This window comes from Sinocyclocheilus anshuiensis, unplaced genomic scaffold (genome assembly GCF_001515605.1).
Source record: "Sinocyclocheilus anshuiensis isolate Anshui unplaced genomic scaffold, SAMN03320099.WGS_v1.1 scaffold1810, whole genome shotgun sequence".
In the NCBI taxonomy this organism is placed as follows: Eukaryota; Metazoa; Chordata; class Actinopteri; order Cypriniformes; family Cyprinidae; genus Sinocyclocheilus; species Sinocyclocheilus anshuiensis.
The window spans coordinates 92,000-100,511 of record NW_015547669.1 but is presented as its reverse complement, the minus strand read 5'-3'; positions in this window follow the sequence as shown (position 1 = coordinate 100,511).

Below are 8,512 nucleotides of genomic sequence, written 5' to 3'. Positions count from 1 at the left end.
CTGTACTAAAAAAAAAAAAAAAAAAAATGCAAATAGTACAATCCAACTAACCATGCAATCTTAAGATTGCAGGATCCTTATCAAGATTTAAAAGGCAGAAGCAAAATGCCTTCTGCACCTTCCACTTTTTTTTTTTTTTTTGCACATTCATCTGCTTTTATGGTAAAATCTAACCAAATTAAGCAGGTTTTTCTGGTATGATGAACGATTTTGGTACTGTTTTGAGAACCATTTATTTAAAGCATGTTCACTTATACAGGTGTTTTTTTTAATCCAGCGGCAGCCCATTTTTGCAATTCTTCTAACGTTTATTATCTTTGCTGCTGTCTCTGGTTATTTGCTGCTTTTCCTTGATATCTGACAGGAGCGCCTGAGGCGTTTGCTCTCGTCTGGTCTTCACCTCACTATCTAGACTATTACGCTGAAGTTTTTAAAAAGGCTGTCATTGCTGCTTTTATTCCTGTAGCCTATCTCTGGGTGTGTTATATATTTTGGCCTAATGCTGAATGACACGGGCTGGCAAACAGAAGCGTTTGATGAGGAGTGTTCTAGTGCCATGCGAGTCTCTGTTACATAAGGTCCATTTGGGGTTTCAGGTTTGCTGTGTGTGTGTGTGTGTGTGTGTTTGGTCCTCTCTGGTAAATCTTCGTCGTGCTGTTCAGTCATCTCCTGAGTGATATAATGACCGTGCAATTTTACATCCGCTCCGGTCTCACTCGCAAGGTCGAGCTGAATCTATCCTCTGTTCGGTTTCATTTAGAACAGACAAAGGTTCACAGCAACTCTGGTCTGTAGTAGCAATGCTTTTTAAACCTGACTGGATAAAAACAAGCTTTCTTGCAGTTGCTCTGAATAGTGTTCATCCCTGTTTGGACGGGATTAGTTTTATGAGGTGGTGGGGTAATGTAATAATTGCTATATTGCTATAATTATACTATACATAGTTAATTTAATTGCATATTGCATTTAATAGTAAATTGCATACTTTGTTTCATGGTTACTTATTTTGATCAGTTCATCTGCACTTCATCAGACACATCTTATTGGTCAAATTATTGAGCTCGATTGTAAAAATGAATTTGGAGCAGGAACAGGAAAATTCAGTAAATGCCATACATCTGCCTCAGTCCACAATTAGTCTCGAATGCACAGTGGAAAATGAAAATATGCACTTCATAACTTCTCAGAGGGGCAGTACTTGCTGTTGCATATTTACGTTTGATTAATTTTAGTATATATTGCTAAATAAAAGATTTCAAGTGAATGGATATTATTCTTTAGTGCATGACATTTGTTACTCACATTGAAGAGAGATTATGAATTATGGTCCGTTCCGGCTAGTTTATGCAATTTATGTAATGTGTCTCCCAATAATCTTATATTTTGTCATGTTTAATATTTCCTGCATAATTATGTATTGCACAGCCAGCGATAGACACAGCCATTCACCTTTAGCCATTTAGATGCTGATATTCAAAGAGGAACATCACAAGCCGTTTCAGAGTAAGCTAAAGTAAGCTAGAGCAGACATAAAAATGTAGAAAAGTAGAAGAAAATATCACAGGAACAATTTTGTTTTGATGAAACATTAATTAGAATTTATTAATAGAATGTATAACCCGCAGAAGTAGTTTCTTGAAGGTTATAATGGTCTGAGCAGATTCGGCGGAGGTTAAAAGCTCGTTCTACGGCAGAGGAACAGAAAGAGTGAAGGGTCTGGAAAGCGACAGAGTCTAAAAACAATGTTGTGATGGTTTATAAGGCAGTGCTTGACCATAGAGCACGAGAAAACACATAGACTACTAGGACAGGGATGAGGTAAGAGCAACATAGGCTCATTGGAAATACATGCATCTAAATATATTTCTGCAAAACTGAATCGCTGCACTTTCCAGTTGAAATAAACAATAGAGGCGGTAAAACTTTTATTCCTTTTCACACAAAGTATGATTTGCAGGTCCACAGTTTCGATTACTAAACCCTAATTTTCGCACAATTACTTGAGGAATATTATGTTATGAATCCAAAACAATTTTCAACGTGCTGTGGCATTTGAAAACAGATACTTTTGAAAGTTAGCATCACGTATCCAGCTTCATATGAATGGGTTTTTATATTCAGTAGGTTTGTTCGGAGTTCGACTTGAGAAGTGAAGAGCTCGGGTACGAATCCCGTGAAACTACGGTTGCACAAAACAGTTCAAACCTGCATATAAGGAAGTTCAAAAGGCACGTTTGAGCCAACAAATCCGTTTTTATACCAGTTTAGCATTTGTTAACACTATTGGGTAGGTTTAGGGTTGGGATTGGTGTTGGGGATATTTCCAACCATAGATCATTAACTTTTACAGACATTCCTTGGATATTTGAATTATGAACCACCACAATACATAACTAAAGCAACGTAATAAAAACACAGCAATATGTGGCTATATCAACATAACAAAAACGTTCCAGGGTAACGTATTGAACCCACGTTTTAGTGCCACTCACTGGACGTTTCACTTTGAAACTGCCTCGAAATATGCAGTAAGGTACGTAATAGCGGTGTTGCAGAAATGTATTTAGAGGCACATATTTCCAGTGAGTCTGGGTTGGGTAAGAGGGTCCTGACGTCAAAGCCTTGAATTTGATGTGCTCGGCCACAGGTCACATGTTTAATACATCGGCCACATTTCTGTGAATTGACTATAAACTACAGACGTCTGCAGTAACATGATTTACAGACTTGTGTCCTGAAAACTAAACCCATCTGCACATGGCTTTTAACTGATGTGTGTTTTGCTAAGATAGGAATATGTCAGTTTAGAATATCTTTAGGTTTAAGGTTTAAGTTGCTTTGATGGCAAACGCATCAAAGGATTATTAAAAAAAAAATAAAATAAAATAAAAGTTGTGGACCAAAAGCTGCTGAGTGGCCAAGCAATCTGCCCTCTGCAGTTTCTCTCACATACACATACTGAGACACTCACAGGTACACACACACACACACACACACTCTCTCTCTCTCTCTCTCTCACACACACACACACACACACACACACACACACACATTCTCTCTCTCTCTCACACACACTCGCACGCACACAGCACCTCTCATATCTCACTCCCTCTTCAGCCAAATGAAATGTCTCGCTGGGAATAATTGGATTTGATAAGACCTGATTCACTTCAGACTTCTGCACTCAAATTGTGGTGTTACTGAGAGCATCTGCCAAGGAACGAAGTGCTGTGTGTGTGTGTGTGTGTTGAGCGATGGTGGGTGTTGCAGTGGGAGTTATTAAGTAAAGGCAACATGATGCACTGCCCACTGTTTTATTTGGAAACAAATACATATATAAGCGTCTATTTATCAGCTTATAGAATAGTGTGAGCTGATCGTTCTGTTGATTTGTTTACAACACAATCTTTCCATTTGGTTATTTACTGAATTGATCTTTCCACAAATTTGTTTACAGAATACCGTGAAGTGATCTTTCATTTGTCTGTTTATAAAATACGGTGCACGGATCTTTCTGTTGGTTTGTGGAACAGAGTGTTCTGGTGTTTTTGTCTGCTGGTTCTGTTATTGATTTTTTTTGCTGTCTTTTAGATGAGAGTAACACCAAAGCATGAGCGCTTCAGGTCACTAAACCTTTTGAAATCACTCGGATTCAGATGACGTCAGATTCAGCTAATTCTCTTCTCAAGTTGATTAGATATTGGAAAATGTTAGGACTATTATAGTAAAAAAATATATATACTTAAAATAAAATGATTAAACATTATCTGAAATAATCACAAATTTCCCTTTTCCCCATTGAAAACTGAATTAATAATCAATGTAGTAAAAGACAAAAAAAAAACTATAAAGACATTAAAAATAAAATTAGAATAAAAAAGAATACATACATCATACATACAAACATGCATAATTACTAAAACTTTAAAATGAAAAAAGTGGAATTAAACAAATTAATAAAGCAATAGTAATTCCACTAAACCTTTTTGACATCAGATTCAGCTAATTCTCTAGTTTTCTTTTTTTTTAACAAACCATTATTTCAACCAAAATGTTCTTTTTTTCCCCATTTATTAATTTTGCTTCAAACTTGTATCACCCACTTTCTTTCCTTTATGTCTTTCCTTCTTTCTACGGCACGGGAAAGCTTGCCCCCTCAGATGAGGGCGCTAGAGAGCATAGATTGGTTTTTCCCTGCCGGTCAACCGCTTCAGGTTACCGAAGTGGCTCTTCTAGTAACACCAGACGCCAGTCTTTAATTTCTGTAGTATTTCTTACCTGAATAAAGACTTACTTAACCTGTAAAACTTAGTTTCATAGCTCTCTTTATTCTATTGCATTTATTTGTGCTGTTGTTTGCCATTTTTTTATTTGTTCTTATTTTATTACTGACTTTTTTACTTGTGTTTTTTCATGAAAATAAAACTATGCGTTGAAGAAAAGTAGATTTTTGTTTGTATATGCTGTCAATTATAGTTCTTAGAAAGAAAATCGGAATCGGCAAAAATCGGTATCGGCAGATCACACTAACAAGAAATCGGAAATCAGAATTGGCCAAGAAAATTGCAATCGGTGCATCTCTAATATATATATACATGTATGTGTGTTTTATACATACAATACAAGTCAGTGGGGTCCAAAACAACACTGGACCCCATTGGCTTTTGTTGTATAAAAATCTTCTTTTGTGTCTTTTCCTTTTTTTTGCGTGAACTATCCCTTTTAGGCTTTGATCAAATGAGCCGGGACTCTGGTAATGTAACTCACAGCAACTTTAATTTTGACAACACGGCTGCTGCTTTCGGGCTGAAGCGGATGGGGGTTGCCATGGCAACGGTTTTCCTATACCTCGATGATGTCATGCTCTGGTGATGCGCAGATGAGTTGATCGTTAGTCTAAAACACTCAGCGTCTCTGATTCTGACTAAGAATGACTATTAAAGGCATTGATCCACAAATATTGCCTTATTTTGATGTATTCCTCATAGTATTCCATAAAGGAAGGAACCGTGGATGTAAAAACGCATTAAAATAATTATAAACCAAGAATCATAAATGATGGAAATAGTTTTCAGAACAAATGTACACTCTGAATAGAAATGAAAACACTGATGGACAGTGACAAAAATAAGCACAGAAGTGAACTGTAAGATTATGAATGACACATCGATGCTGTGTGTGTCGTGTTTGTAGATTGAAGCGTAATGACTGTGGCTGTCCTGACACACACTCACTGTGATGTCTAACCTATAAAGCAGCATGACATCTCACCCGCTGATATCTCAGCATGAATCCTGAGGTGTGTGAAACCATCAGCCTACAAACCATCTGACTGAACGGCACACCACTCCCACGCGCACTACGTTACCCACAATCCCCCAGTGTGGAGCTGAGTCACAGAGAGCCATCAGGACACGCAGCCGTGTGCTCCACGGGATCTCATTCAGATTTACACTTCACTCTGGCACGGTTACGCTCAAACACAGAAACAGTTGGAGATGCATCAGGCATGTTATGGTTTATTATGCTGGCTTGAGAAAACCATCATAACGTTCTAATTTAAACTTATTATCATTAGTTCATGACCCCTTTAATAATAGTAATAATAATATTAGTCTGAGACAAAAATAAATAAATAAAATAAATAAATAAATAAATAAAAAAACATCAGACTTTAACTCCACTAAGAGTTTTCAAGTTAAAACAACCAAAGTCACAACATGCCAAAATATGTAAGCAGCATGCTACAAAATGCTAAATCATGCTAGACACATACTTAAACATTCTAAATGCTAGCAATGTGATAAAACATGGTAACGCCATGTTAAATCATGCTGGCAACATGCTAAAATGTGCTAGAAACAAGCTGGCAGTGTGCTAGTGCTGCGTGAAAACAATGTGTTAAACCATTCTAGCATTGTGCTAAAACATGCTAACAGCGTGTAAAAATATTCTATAATCTGCCATAAACATGGTAAAACATGGTAGCTGCATGCTAGTGATGTGATAAAACATGTTAAAACGTGCTGGCAATGTGCTAAAACATGCTAGTAACATGTTAGCATGCTAGCATGTTAGCAGCTTGCTAAAAATGTGCAAGAACAAGCTAGTGATGTGTTAAAACGTGCATGCTAACAACATGTTAAATAATGCTGGCCACATGCTAAAATGGGCTAGAAACAAGCAAAAACACAAAAGGAGTAAATGATCTAGATTTCACACAGATCGTTATCCCTGTTGAAAAAACCAGCATATGCTGGTTAGGTATGTTTTGACGCCCCTGTTGAAAAAACCAGCATATGCTGTTTTTTTCAACAGGGTAGACAAAGATGCAAGGCTTTATATCTGTACGTGATATTAAATATACAGTATTATTTGCCTTTAAGAATAGGAATTGATAATGAATTCCGTTTCTGATTCTAAATGTGATTTAATTTAAGCTTATTGAAACTGAATTGATTTATCAGTCATACAAACAAGTTGATTTAAGTCTCTTGGGCCCTAAGCAGATATTGTTGTGTGCAGCCAGGGTTTGGCACAATTATGGACTTGAAGAATTGCTCGCAGTGCCTTACATCACTGTTTGCGGTCTGTGTGCTGCTGTGAGTGTAACTCTGTGGGCCGTGGGTAGGTGTGATTGGCTGCAGATACGATATGGACCGTCAGATGAAATGCAGCAGCATCCTAATGAGGGAAAAAAAAAATCAATCATAAAATTGACTTCTGTATGTGTGCGGGTGTGTGTGGGAGTGTGTGTGTGTGTAAGAATGCAGTGAAACTCCGAAACCGTCTCCAAAATATCTGCTGCCAGCGTGGAGGAGGGACAGAGAGAGAAAGAGATTGAGCAATGAACAGAAGATGAAGGTCCAGACTGAAGAAACAGCAGAGATGAGAGAGAAAAATGCCTTTAAAGTTTCAACAGTTATGGCTGTTTGGAAATACTAGGCTAGTATTAAAATCCAAACAGAGCTAGTGTATTGTGTGATGTTTGACCTCTGACCTTAGTGAGTCACGACTGGCTGATCATGGGCAGTGTTTTAACCTAAAATCAGAGGCTCGAAATGAAACATAATGTTCAGCTCTGACACAGCTCAGTCTTTGCAGTATCTCATTAACACCTGTGTTCAAACGTGTCGAAACACAATCGCTGTACCTGATAAAACCACCTCGATCACACTTAACTAGTCAACCTGTCAGTTCAGGGAGCGTGTTTTCATCTTCCAGACACGTTAGAGCTTTTCTCATCATCTGCACTACATCACAAAAACATATCTGTTGAATGTCAGGCAAAATAGCATTTTCCATTTATGATTTAGATATATATTTGGACACTTTATTGCATGGTAATTGCAAATATGTAAAAATGTATCACAGTTTAAATTTAGATTAGAGTTGACCCACTTAAGTCTATTGTGTTTGAAATATGGTTAAGTAAGTTCTGCTGAATGTACTGACAAGCATTTATGGTAAATTAAAATATACGTTAATGTTATTTCTATTGAAACTTGTATGTCATGTATTTAAATACATTTTGAAAGATTAAGGTGCAATTTAGAACATTTAAAATATATTAACTCTGTATCTTAACATAAACACATCAACATAATATTGAATAACAGTTTAAATGATAATCAATGTGCTTTAGTATGTCAGTCGACACATCAACATAAGTGTACTTCTATAAAACATGGCAAAAGATTATTAAAACATAATGAACTTTAAAGTAAAACATTTAATTTGAATTAAAACTTTTAATTACAAAGGTCACATTTTAAAAGTGTACTTAAGTGTCTCTCTTGGAGTCACTTAAGTGGTATTTTATTATATTATATTATATTATATTATATGCAAGTATTTTTTAAATATACTTTTAAGATTTAAAGTACACTAGAGGTGCACGTTCACTACAACTAAGCACACTTCATTATCACAAGGTTTGTTTACAATGACTAGACTGTGTTAAGGAAGCCATGCTCCATTTATGCCAGACACGGATCTCTGACTCTGTTTCTTGTAAACAAAGAAATAAACAAAATAAAAGGAACTAATTGGCCCACTAGTTGGCTGTTGGACAACTGGTCGACCATCTTAGCCCATCTCTTCATCTGTTAAAGTGATGTTTTTTTTGACGTGCCTGTTAGGGCGGTCAAAAAAAACAAAAAAAAAACGAATTTTGAATATTCGTCGAATTTAAAATAAAAATCCACATTCAAATGCAAAAACGTTGCATTAAAATTTTAGGTGTGCATCAGGCAGTATTATCAGTGGCGCACAAAATGCGACGACGATGTAAGTGTCATTGAATTTAAATGTTTTTGTTAGCCTATCCAGTTGAACCCACTAGATGCGGCACTGCTGCATTGTTCATTCGAAATATTGCAGAAACAAAGGGAACAATCAATGCGGGGAAGATATTGTTTACTTCAAAACCGAAACCAAGCCGTTTAAAACCAAGCCGTTCACACCACATTTTCTAGAGGGACATCTATCACCGTTGCACTCGCGTCTCGCA